This window comes from Capricornis sumatraensis, chromosome 1 (genome assembly GCF_032405125.1).
Source record: "Capricornis sumatraensis isolate serow.1 chromosome 1, serow.2, whole genome shotgun sequence".
Lineage (NCBI taxonomy): Eukaryota > Metazoa > Chordata > Mammalia > Artiodactyla > Bovidae > Capricornis > Capricornis sumatraensis.
This window is the reverse complement of record NC_091069.1, coordinates 53,655,850-53,664,968: the sequence shown is the minus strand read 5'-3', so window position 1 is coordinate 53,664,968 and position 9,119 is coordinate 53,655,850.

Below are 9,119 nucleotides of genomic sequence, written 5' to 3'. Positions count from 1 at the left end.
ATATATTGGAAATCTCTATGTCTTCCTCTCAATAGTTTTCTCAATGGAGACTGAAAATGCTCTGAAAAAAATAAAGTTTGAAAAATTGCATTAAAACTGCAATTAATTTCATTTTTAGTAAAGGTTTCAGTTTATATGCCTCTAAATATGACTTCTATAAGGTTTCATATTTCAACTAATAATATTATAATTTGTAAGTAATTTTCAATTATAGTTTATATGACCCATAAGTCATAAGGAGATTTTTAAATTAACATTTCTAAATGCTCACAGTTGTATTTTTATTATGGATTTGATTATTGCCTAGTGTGTTCACAGATTGTGACACACATGACTAAATTATTTTTGTCCATGACCAAATACATTCACATTTTGTAAAAGCTGCAAATAACCACAACTCTGTTAAACACACTTGTGGAGAAAGAGAAATATCAAAGCTACCCAGTTCCAATCTTCATATTACACTGAAATTAATTTACCATATAATATTTGGAGGTAAAAATGATGCAAGAGCTCTTGTGACATCGTGTAAGATAATTTATTGATTTAGTATTATCATGGATAGTATAAGTTGGAAAGTGAATATAAAATGTAATTACAGGTCATTAGGCCCAGAGTCTTCATATGCAGATGAGTAAACTTAGGTTTGGGATCTATTAAACCACTTGTCTGGAGCCACATAGGAAATTAGTGGATAAGAGGAGATGGGACTCAATCCCTTTACCATCATTTAATGTCTTCCCTATGCTGCCAAAAAGGAACTTTAAAGATCACCTCATCATTGACCACAGAAGTGAAATATAACCTAAAATAAAATATAATTTGTTTCAAATTCAGAGGACAGAAATCCTTCAAGAAGCACCGTCAGTATTATATATACACAAATTATTCAGTTTCTTTTGTGGTTTGAAAATAATGGCATTAGAAAAACTTTTGTATCCGCCAATATATCTATCTGATTTCCTGGCCAGAGTTAACTATATCACTCATAATTCATTCTTTGGCTTTAAACAGAGGCCTCCTTACATCTAATATTTTTAAATGTAAGTGTTCCTGTAGTTTATTAAAGGATTTCACCTTAACTTTCTTAACTGAGTTTTATCACATATTTTTTTAGGAGAAAGTAGAAGGACCACGAAAGTGGGAACATTTTACAGTAATAAGGGAGACTTGATGAAACCTGCAATTCACTTTTAAATTGTCCACTGCACAGGCTGTGTTCTGGAATTAGGAAACTAGTGCAGATTTACAGGTGAAATTTCTCATATGTTGTCCTTACTGGTGTTGTGTTTTAATCAGCATTTGATGTAAGTCTTCATGTTTCCCTCCACTGGAAACAATCTTGGACCCTCTGGCATTTTATAAAAAGGAAATTTCTCCTTTTGCTCACACATAAGGAGTGCAGAGGGATATAAAATAAATCTTCAGAGGGCTTCTCTCTACTGTTTTAACAGTCTTGTCTTCAAGCATCTGGTTGTAAAATGATACAGAGAGAAATTTATTTTTTATTTCATACCATTCTTGATATGGAGAAGGAAATGGCAACCCACTCCACTACTCTTGCCTGGAAAATCCCATGGACAGAGGAACCTGGTAGGCTACAGCCCATGGGTCGCTAAAAGTTGGACATAGCTGAGCGAATTCACTCACTTTCCTGCATTGGAGAAAGAAATGGCAACCCACTCCAGTGTTCTTGCCTGGAGAATCCCAGGGACAGGGGAGCCTGGTGGGCTGCCGTCTATGGGGTCATGCAGAGTTGGACATGACTGAAGCGACTTAGCAGCAGGAGCATTCTAAATATATATATATATATTTAATTGGTCAAGCTTGTCCTTCTTGATCAATATATTTTTATGTCTGATTTCTCAGAAATCAATATCTGCTTCTTCAATCTATTTTTTCCTTAATGGCACTGAGAGGTTAATTGATATGGCCAGTGCCATGGGGTGAGAAATCTACTAAGTTCTAAGAAATCTTGCTGTTGTTGCTTTTCCATTTCTAAGTCTTGTCTGATTCTTTGTGATCCCCTGGACTGTAGCTCACCAGGTTTCTCTGTCCTCCACTATCTCCCCAAGTTTGCTCAAATTCTATCCTTTGAGTTGGTGATGTTCCTTAATCATCTCATCCTCTGCTGCCCTCTTCTTTTGCCTTCAATCTTTCCTAACATCAGGGTCTTTTACAGTGAGTTGGCACTTAACATCAGGTGGCCAAATTATTGGAGCTTCAGCTTCAGCTTCATCATCTGTTATTCCAATGAATATTCAGGGTTTATTTATTTTAGGATTGAATGGCTTGAGTCCCTTACAGTCCAGGGAACTCTCACGAGTCCTCTCCAGCAGCAAAATTTGAAAGCATCAATTTTTCAGCACTCAACCTTCTTTATGGACCAACTCTCATGTCAGTACATGACTACTGGAAAAAATGTAGATTTGATATATGGACATTTGTCAGCAAACTAAGGTCTATGCTTTTTAATACATTGTCTAAATTTGTCATAACTTTTCTTCCAAAAGCAAGAGTCTTTTAATACCATAGCTGCAGTCACTGAGTGCAATGATTTTGGAGCCCAAGAACATAAAGTTTATCACTGCTTCCACTTTTCCCCACTTAGGTTAGTAAGGGTTTGAAATACATCTGCTTGCTTCTGCAACATTTTATATTCCATTATGCCTTAGTTTTTATTTGCTCTGAAGTTTTAATAGGCATATTCTAAATCATTGAGTCATAGGTTAGACCTGATATTCTATGCTTTTAACACTCTTATGCTATTCTAAAGCAGGAACTTGAAGTTTTGCTATACAGTGGTTCTTTAATCAGTCACATATTAGAAATAAATGGAAACCTTTTCAAAATTACCTGTTAAATTTTTCTAAATCTTCTATTGTTGTTGTTCGGTGGCTAAGTCATATCCAACTCTTTGCAACCGTATGGACTGCAGCACTCCAGGCCTCCCTGTCCCTCTCTTCAGTTCAGTTCAGTCCTCACTCATGTCTGACTCTTTGTGATCCCATGGACCGCAGCACGCCAGGCTTCCCTGTCTGTCACCAACTCCCAGAGCTTGTTCAAACTCATGTCCATTGGATCAGTGATGCCATCCTACCATCTCATCCTCTGTTGTCCCCTTCTCCTTCTTTCCTCAATCTTTCCCAGCATCAGGGTCTTTTCTACCCTGAGACAGTTCTTCGCATCAGGTGACCGAAGTATTGGAGATTCAGCTTCAACATCAGTCCTGAATTCCTTCAGGACTGATTTCCTTTCAGATGGACTAGTTGAATCTCTTTGCAGTCCAAGGGACTCTCAAGAGTCTTCTCTAACACCAGTTTAAAAGCATCAGTTCTTCAGCACTCAGCTTTCTTTATCCCTGTCCCTCAGTATCTTCCAAACTTTGCCCAAGTTCATGTGATGATGACCCAGCTATTTCATTCTCGGCCACTCTCTTCTTTTGCCTTCAGTCTTTCCCAGCATCAGGGTCTTTCTACCAAAGTATTAGATCTAATGGTCATCTGATTAAATTAGCCCATTCCCATCCATTCTAGTTCACTGAATCCTGAATCCTAAGATATCAATATTTACTCTTGCCATTTCCTGCTTGACCACATCTCATTTGCTTTTATTCATAGACCTAACATTACAGGTTCCTACGCAATATGGTTCTTTAGAGCAATGGATTTTACTTTCACCATCAGATATATCTGTAACTGAGCATTCACTTCTGCTTTGGCCCAGTCGCTTTGTTCTTTCTGGGACTATTAGTAACTGCCCTCCACTCTTCCCTAGTAGTATATTGGACAGCTTCCATCCTGAGGGGCTCACCTTTTGTGTCTTTTTTTGAGTTTTTATACTGTTCATGGGGTTCTCATGGCCCATTGAGTAGTTTGCCATTTTCTCCTCCAGTGGACCATGTGTTGTCAGAACTCTCCACTATGACCTGTCTTGAATGGTATGGCTCATAGCTTCATTGAGTTACACAAGACCCTTTGCCAGGACAAGGCAATGAGTGATCCACTAAAAGGGGATAAAGCTCCTGAAGATATGCTAACTGAGTGTAAGGATGACAGTCATTAGTATTAGAATTTCAATCTTTCTTCAAAACCCAAGTCAGGTCTCAACTTTTACTCGCCTTTCCTTGATAAATCTCTTCTGTTTATTATATTCTTCACTTTTTTCCCACTGTCCTGATGATTTGAAATACTTTCTAGTCAGTGACTTTTTAAAATTAAGTTTATATAACTTATCCTCAAAACAAAAGTGTCCTAGACCCATTTTTTAATTTCCCCAGGGCATTTAGATCATTACCCTCATTTTCCATGCTCTGACCTCTGGACTTTGACCTTCTGATAATTAAAGGTGTTAACAGACACACCTTGATATATATAAGATGATCTCCTTCACTTTATTTGTTTAAACAATAATCATACAGTATTGGCTTAAAAAAACTGGGAAGGAGTACAGGTTTCAAAGAAGGTAATGCTATTTGTGGGCTGAAAGTTGAACCAGTTCAGGACTAGCTATGGGGTTTCTAACTATGATCTTTGGAACTATTTTCAGTAAATCTAGCTAGTTCTTTGACAATGTTTAGCCCTCTCAGTGGAATATCTAACTTTTACAAGGGACAAAATAATCTTATGTTAGACCTCATTCCTTCTTTTGTAGTTATTGTAAAAATATCTCACAGACATATTCAATTAGTCCATATTTGCAGCAATATCTCAGGCAGCATGATGGAATCTCTTTTTCATTAACTGTAAATATTTTTTTTTGTTTTTTTCTATATTGTTATTTCATTTCTTCCTACTTTCATATTCACAAAAACATATATTGTGCTTTTGCTAACCTGCATAAAACACACACCTAAATGGCATTTAAATTATTATGATTTATTAAAGTACATTCAAGTTTCAAATCATTATTGTCAGTTGTACTGGTCAGCTTGGGCTACTATAACAAAATATAATAGTCTGGGTAGCTTAAACAATAGATCATATTTTGTCTCAGTTCTGGAGGTTGAAAGTCTGAGAGCATGGCACAGTACTGGTGAGAGATCTCTCCCCAGCTTGCAGATGGCTACCTGCTTGCTTGTTATTATATGGCAAAGAGAGAGAATTTCCTTCAATCCAGTCCCATAGTATCCCATCCCTATCCTTATTACCTCATCTAATCTTATTTACCGCCTATAAGTCCTAAATCCAAATAGTCACTTGGAAGTTAAGATGTCAACATCTGAATTGAGAGTAGGGTACAATTCAGTCCATAGCAATTGGCAAGTAGGCTACTTGACATAGAAATAACCCTCCCTAACACTGACTCATGTGATAACTCTACAGAGTTATACAGACTTTCCATTTCATAAATATCAGTGATCTTATATTTGAAGCCCATAAGAACACCACTGAGCCCTTGACAAATGAAGAAATCAGGAGTAGGGGCAGAGTTCTGAGGGTACCAATGAACCTTGTTTCCTGCTTTATAACATAAAAATAGTGCTCAGTAGCTCAGTGGTGTTTGACTCTTTGTGACCTCATGGATTGCAACCCACCAGGCTCTTCTATTCACAGAATTTTCCAGGCAAGAATACTGGAGTGGTTTGCCATTTTCTCCTTTAGGAAATCTTCTTGACCCAGGGATAAAACCTGCATCTTTTGCATTGGAAAGCAAGATTTTTCCCAATGAGCACCACCTAGAAGCATTTTCAAATAGCCCAAGAACTGAGAAAAAAATAAAGAAGGAGAAAAACTTAAGGTATTCATGAGCCTTGGTTCACCCTTCTGTTACAAGGATTGACTTAGAGTGTAAAAAAAAAAAAAAAAAAAAGTTGACTCTGTTTTTTATGTAACGCAACCTTTGGCAAACATTTACAACATATTTTCTCCCATAACTTAAAAGTTGGAGCTTCTAAGATTTAGTATTGGATTCCCCTGATAGCTCAGCTGGTAAAGAATCCACCTGCAATGGAGGAGACCCTGGTTCAATGCCTGGGTCAGGAAAATCCCCTGGAGAAGGGATAAGCTACTCCTTCTGGGATTCTTGAACTTCCCCAGTGGCTCAGATGGTTAAAGAATCTGCCTGCATTGTGGGATACCTGTATTTGATTCCTGGGTTGGGAAGAACACCTGGAGAAGGAAACAGCTACTCACTCCAGTATTAAGGTTTAATATGAAGGTTTAATATTGATCTTCAGCTTCATTTATGGGATTAAAATTGAATTAATCTTTTAAAAATCTTGAAATATGTATATGCATATATTATTAACTAAAATTAGAAATTACTTTATATTTGAACTTTGTAGAAAGAGAAAAAAAAAAAACATGCCTAACTCAAACTTTGATGCTTGACTTTGATAGAGAATAATTTCAAGGTAGGATATGAAATTCACTCTTTCCTTTGCAATTTTGACTATATAAAATTGTTGCAATGTAACTTATAAGGAAATTGGCTTTGTAAAAGTGAGTTTTACTTGATACTGCCTTGTAATATTAAGATGCACTTAGATAGCTAATGTAAAAAGGGTAAAAAAAATCAAGTGGAGAAAAACTTTCCAATATATTTTGTATATCTGGTTGTCATGAAATTTATTACATATTGTTACATGTTGGGAGGTTTAACAAATACACATTGAATTAATTTCATCTGAATTAAGGACAAACAAATTACAAAAATTACATTACTAATTACTGGAGAAGGGAATGGCAAATCACTTCAGTATTCTTGCCTTGAGAACCCCATGAACAGTATGAAAAGGCAAAATGATAGGATACTGAAAGAGGAACTCCCCAGGTCAGTAAGTGCCTAATAAGCTACTGGAGATCAGTGGAGAAATAACTCCAGAAAGAATGAAGGGATGGAGCCAAAGCTAAAACAATACCCAGTTGTGGATGTGACTGATGATAGAAGCAAGGTCTGATGCTGTAAAAGCAATATTGCATAGGAACCTGGATTGTCAGCTCCATGAATCAAGTCAAGTGGAAGCGGTCAAACAAGATATGGCAAGAGTGAACGTCAACATTCCAGGAATCAATGAACTAAAATGGACTGGAATGGGTGAATTTAACTCAGATGACCATTATATCTACTACTGCGGGCAGGAAGCCCTCAGAAGAAATGGAGTGGACATCATAGTCAACAAAAGAGTAAGAAATGCAGTACTTGGATGCAATCTCAAAAACGACAGAATGATCTCTGTTTGTCTCCATGGCAAACCATTCAATATCACTGTAATCCAAGTCTATGCCCCAACCAGAAATGCTGAAGAAGCTGAAGTTGAACAATTCTATGAAGACCTACAAGACCTTTTAGAACTAACACACAAAAAAGATGTCCTTTTCATTATAGGGGACTGGAATGCAGAAGTAGGAAGTCAAGAAACACATGGAGTAACAGGCAAAATTGGCCTTGGAATATGGAATGAAGCAGGGCAAAGACTAATAGACTTTTGCCAAGAAAATGCACTGGTCATAGCAAACACCCTCTTCCAACAACACAAGAGAAGACTACACATGGACATCACCAGATGTTCAACACCAAAATCAGATTGATTATATTATTTGCAGACAAAGATGGAGAAGCTTTATACAGTCAACAAAAACAAGACGAGGAACTGACTGTGGCTCAGATCATGAACTCCTTATTACTTAATTCAGACTTAGATTGAAGAAAGTAGGGAAAACCGCTAGACCATTGAGGTATGACCTAAATCAAATCCCTTATGATTATACAGTGGAAGTGAGAAATAGATTTAAGGGCCTACATCTGATAGATAGAGTGGCTGATGAACTATGCAATGAGGTTCATGACATTGTACAGGAGACAGGGATCAAGACCATCTCGACAAAAGAAAAATGCAAAAAAGCAAAATGGCTGTCTGGGAAGACCTTACAAATAGCTGATGGATGTGAGAGTTGGACTGTAAAGAAGGCTGAGTGCCGAAGAATTGATGCTTTGAACTGTGGTGTTGGAGAAGACTCTTGAGAGTCCCTTGGACTGCAAGGAGATCCAACCAGTCCATTCTGAAGGAGATCAACCCTGGGATTTCTTTGGAAGGAATGATGCTAAAGCTGAAACTCCAGTACTTTGGGCACCTCATGCGAAGAGTTGACTCACTGGAAAAGACTTTGATGATGGGAGGGATTCAGGGCAGGAGGAGAAGGGGACGAAAGAGGATGAGATGGCTGGATGGCATCACTGACTCTATGGACGAGAATCTGAGGGAACTCTGGGAGTTGGTGATGGACAGGGAAGCCTGGCGTGCTGCAATTCATGGGGTCGGAAATAGTTGGACACGACTGAGAGACTGAACTAAACTGGAAAGACTAGGAGAAAAGGAAAGATATAAGCATCTGAATGCAGAGTTTCAAAGAATAGCAAGAAGAGATAAGAAAGCCTTCTTCAGCGATCAATGCAAAAAAAATAGAGGAAAAGAACAGAATGGGAAAGACTAGAGATCTCTTCAAGAAAATTAGAGACACCAAGGGAACATTTCCCTGACACGACTGAGCGACCAACTGCACTGAATTACATAAAGAGTGTCCATTTACTTGACTATTTTTAGTAAATAGCAAAATGTATAAAATATAATTTCTTCTTTAAAGAAAATTGAAAAACAAGACTGTTAATGAAGAAAAATAACAGACTATATCACAATATATTATTAATTATTTGCAGTGAGAATTTTAACTTGTAGAAGACTTAATAGAAAATTAGTAGCTTTAGATTACTATCAAATGACAAGGAGAATTTACATAAGAGTGTATGTAGTGATATAAGGGAAATAAGAAGATAAAAACAAGAAATAATTAAATAGTTAAGAAATCAGGTTGCTAAGAGTGCTCACACTGGTGTATAGTGAGATTGGTGCTGCTGCTGCTAAGTTGCTTCAGTCGTGTCCGACTCTGTGAGACCCCATAGCCGGCAACCCTCCAGGGTCCCTCATCCCTGGGGTCTCCAGGCAGGAACACTGGAGTGGGTTGCCATTTCCTTCTCCAATGCATGAAAGTGAAAAGTGAAAGTGAAGTCGCTCAGTCGTATCCAACTCTTAGCCACCCATGGGCTGTAGCCTACCAGGTTCTTCCATTCATGGGATTTTCCAGGCAAGAGTCCTGGAGTGGGGTGCAGAACCTAGTGTG